This window comes from Salvelinus alpinus, chromosome 17, assembly GCF_045679555.1.
Source record: "Salvelinus alpinus chromosome 17, SLU_Salpinus.1, whole genome shotgun sequence".
Lineage (NCBI taxonomy): Eukaryota > Metazoa > Chordata > Actinopteri > Salmoniformes > Salmonidae > Salvelinus > Salvelinus alpinus.
The window spans coordinates 20,722,396-20,727,310 of NC_092102.1; positions in this window are offsets into that span (position 1 = coordinate 20,722,396).

The window sequence follows — 4,915 nt, forward strand, 5'->3', positions numbered from 1 at the left end:
AGAGAAGGAGCAGTGCCTAAATTGGAGTATATATACACTTGTGTTGGTGGAAACATGTTTTGTCTGAATGCAGCTGTATAGACCCTCTGGGAAGAATAAACATGGTTAAGCTTTCATAGTGTCCGTAGAGTTTTTTACTCTGAGAATTAGAACCTAACAAGTGTATGTATGTGTGATGTGCGTGTGCAGGGGTCGCAAGTTTTGTACCACCCCTTTTCGGGGGTCACAGGTCAAACATTTTGTAAAACACTGGGATACATGATAGTGGCTACAAATGGAGTATATAGTGATAGTAGACTAAAGTATTTCTTACAACCTATTTCAACAGAATTGTGTTGGTCATTGTTAGTAAGTGCAGCATTTATTAGTAAGTGCAGCATTTATTCCAGTTCAAAATAGTTTTGCTCAATACTTTACTCATCAGGTTGTGCTGCTTTGCCCTCTTCTTGTAAGAATTAGCAGGAAACACATTTTGGGGATGCCCCTTATTAAAAAAAAAAAATTGCACATGCCCTCCATAACGTCTGTGCATGGCCGTGACTGGGGTAATAGGGCAGTTTGACTGTGTGTGGTGCCAGACAAAGTTTTGTGGGGAGTCTTTCATGACCAGGTCAAACCTAATCCTCAAAACCAACACACCCTTTGGCTGCCTTTCCTTCCAGTTCTCTGCTGCCAATGACTGTAACGAATTGCAAAAATCACTGAAGTTGGAGGCTTTCACTAACTTCAAGTATCGGCTGTCAGAGCAGCTTACCGATCACTGCAGCTGTACACAGCCCATCTGTAAATAGCCCATCTGTAAATAGCCCATCCAACCAACTAACTACCTCATCCCCATATTTGTTTCTTTCTGCTCTTTTGCACACCAGTTTTTCTACTTGCACATCCTCATCTGCACATCTATCACTCCAGTGTTAATTGCTAAATTGTAATTACTTTGCCACAATGGCCTATTTATTGCCTTACCTTCTTACTTCATTTGCACACACTGTATATATATTTTCTATTGTGTTATTGACTGTATGTTTGTTTATCCCATGTGTAACTCTGTGTTGTTTTTGTCGCACTGCTTTGCTTTATCTTGGCCAGGTCGCAGTTGTAAATGAGAACTTATTCTCAACTGGCCTACCTGGTTAAATAGTGGTAAAATAAATGAAATAATCAGGATGGCATCCAAGCTACAGCTGAGCGCGTGAGCAGACTGGTTTGAAGTGGAAAAAACGTGTACCTTCCAAAAATGGTCCCACAGGAGCTCGGCTGTATGTGTAACCAAATAATAAAGACTATATCACAAAATAAGTTAAATACTGCATTAACAGAAAGAGGTGAGCATTCCAAAACAGAGACAACTTAAAGTTGAGGGCGACCCAAAATGAGCTGAATAGTAAACTGAAGGAGGCACAGAAACAACATAGGGAGTGTGAGGAGCAGAACTTCCTAACAATGGACTCTAAGAAACTATGGGACTCTTTTAGAGTGATATCAAACATGAGCTCTGCTAAGAAATCAGTGTGTGCACCTAATGACATTGACAAAGCAAACAAACTTAATGAGTTTTATAATCGATTTGATGTCAGATTTTTCTACAAAGTTTTGTCACCAGTGTTTTTAAGAGCATGTGCGCTCACATCCATTGTGATGAAGTCCTTAGAAAAAATCATGGTTGGAAACCTACACACTGATGTCCAACAATTCCTAGATCCCTATCAGTTTGCATACAAGGAGAAGAGGAACACGGATGGCGCCATTAGCACAATAATGTATCTTATCCTAAAACACCTTGAATGCCCAGTAGCATACGCAAGGCTCACGTTCATTGACTTCAGCTTCACCATTATTACAATCCAAGTGCATTTCCTATGGGAGAAGCTGAAACAGATGAAGGTGAACCCATTCAAATTAAGGTGGTACGACTCTTTCCTTACCAACAGGATGCAAGTCAGAATTAACTCTACACTCTCTGATGCCCTGACCATCAGCACGGGGGCACCCCAGGACTGTGTAACTTCCCCTATCCTCTTCACGCCGTATACAAACGACTGCGTCAGCAGGCACCCCAACAACTACGTTGTTAAGTTCTTGGACACCACCGCTGTCCTCTGGCTCTTAAACAAACGCTATGACATCAAGGATTCGTCATGAACATCACCTATAACTGAATGTGAAAAAAACTGAGGAGATAATCCTTGACCCTAAGTCCATTGGGGACCACAGCCCCATAGTGGTATACGGAGAGAACATTGAGCAAGTGAACTCATACAAGTACCTGGGGGTCCACATTGACAGTGGGCTGTGCTGGCACACCCATGTGGAGCACAAGCGTTTGCTCACGCATCCAAAATCAAATAAAATCAAATGTATTTATATAGCCCTTCGTACATCAGCTAATATCTCGAAGTGCTGTACAGAAACCCAGCCTAAAACCCCAAACAGCAAGCAATGCAGGTGTAGAAGCACGGTGGCTGGGAAAAACTCCCTAGGAAGGCCAAAACCTAGGAAGCAGGCTATGAGGGGTGGCCAGTCCTCTTCTGGCTGTGCCGGGTGGAGATTATAACAGAACATGGTCAAGATGTTCAAATGTTCATAAATGACCAGCATGGTCAAATAATAATAATCACAGTGGTTATTGAGGGTGTAGCAAGTCAGCACCTCAGGAGTAAATGTCAGTTGGCTTTTCATAGCCGATCATTAAGAGTATCTCTACCGCTCCTGCGGTCTCTAGAGAGTTGAAAACAGCAGGTCTGGGACAGGTAGCACGTCCGGTGGACAGGTCAGGGTTCCATAGCCGCATGCATAACAGTTGAAACTGGAACAGCAGCAAGGCCAGGTGGACTGGGGACAGCAAGGAGTCATCATGCCCGGTAGTCCTGACGCATGGTCCTAGGGCTCAGGTCCTCCGAGAGAGAGAAAGAAAGAGAGAAGGAGAGAATTAGAGAGAGCATACTTAAGTTCACACAGGACACCGGATAAGACAGGAGAAGTACTCCAGATATAACAAACTGACCCTAGCCCCCCGACACATAAACTACTGCAGCATAAATACTGGAGGCTGAGACAGGAGGGGTCAGGAGACACTGTGGCCCCATCCGATGATACCCCCGGACAGTGCCAAACAGGAAGGATATAACCCCACCCACTTTGCCAAAGCACAGCCCCCGCACCACTAGAGGGATATCTTCATATATCTTCGCACCACTAGAGGGATATCCAACACTGCTTGCACTTCCTGTGTCGGCTCAGGGTCTATGGAGTCAACCAGAAGATTATGCTCCTCTTGCAAAGATCAACCATTGAGGAAATCTTACGTTACGGCATTGTAACATGGTTTGATAACCTTACAGTGCAGCTCAAAGCCCAAATCTTGAGACTGACCAAGACAGCAGGGAAGATTATAGGCATGACACTTCCCTCCTCTCTCCAGGACATTTTCCAGGAGACCATCATCAGGCAGCCCAGAAAGGTCATATCGGACCCCACTCATGCACTGAACACAGAGTTTCAGCTGATGCCATCGAGGAGGCTGAACAGATATAAAACACTTGTTTGTCCCGTGTCAATAAAAATGCTTAACTGCAGGGGAGGCAGACGAGGGATAAAGAATATGTACATAAAGATATATGAATGAGTGATGGTACAGAATGGGATAGGCAAGATGCAGTAGATGGTATCGAGTACAGTATATACATATGAGATGAGTAATGTAGGGTATGTAAACAAAGTGGCATAGTTTAAAGTGGCTAGTGATACATGTATTACATAAAGATGCAGTAGATGATATAGAGTACAGTATATACATATGAGATGAGTAATGTAGGGTATGTAAACATTATATTAAGTGGCATTGTTTAAAGTGGCTAGTGATACATTTTTTACATCAATTTCCATCAATTTCCATTATTAAAGTGGCTGGAGTTGAGTCAGTATGTTGGCAGCAGACACTCAATGTTAGCTGTGGCTGTTTAACAGTCTGATGGCCTTGAGATAGAAGCTGTTTTTCAGTCTCTCGGTCCCTGCTTTGATGCACCTGTACTGACCTTACCTTCTGGATGATAGTGGGGTGAACAGGCAGGGACTCGGGTGGTTGTTGTCCTTGATGATCTTTTTGGCCTTCCTGTGACATCGGGTGGTGTAGGTGTCCTGGAGGGCAGGTAGTTTGTCCCCGGTGATGCGTTGTGCAGACCTCACTACCCTCCGGAGAGCCTTACGGTTGTGGGCAGAGCAGTTGCCGTACAAGGCGGTGATACAGCCCGACAGGATGCTCTTGATTGTGCATCTGTAAAAGTTTGTGAATGTTTTTGGTGACAAGCCGAATTTCTTCAGCCTCCTGAGGTTGAAGAGGCGCTGCTACGCCTTCTTCACCACGCTGTCTGTGTGGGTGGACCAGTTCAGTTTGTCCGTGCTGTGTACGCCGAGGAACTTAAAACTTTCCACCTTCTCCACTACTGTCCTGTCGATGTGGATAGGGGGCTGCTCCCTCTGCTGTTTCCTGAAGTCCACGATTATCTCCTTTGTCTTGTTGACATTGAGTGTGAGGTTATTTTCCTGACACCACACTCCGAGGGCCCTCACCTCCTCCCTGTAGGCCGTCTCGTCGTTGTTGGTAATCAAGCCTACCACTGTAGTGTCGTCTGCAAACTTGATGATTGAGTTGGAGGCGTGCATGGCCACGCAGTCATGGGTGAACAGGGAGTACAGGAGAGGGCTCAGAACGCACCCTTGTGGGGCCCCAGTGTTGAGGATCAGCGGGGTGGAGATGTTGTTCCCTACCCTCACCACCTGGGGGCGGCCCGTCAGGAAGTCCAGGACCCAGTTGCACAGGGCGGGGTCGAGACCCAGGGTCTCGAGCTTAATGACGAGTTTGGAGCTGTAGTCGATGAACAGCATTCCTACATAGGTATTCCTCTTGTCCAGATGG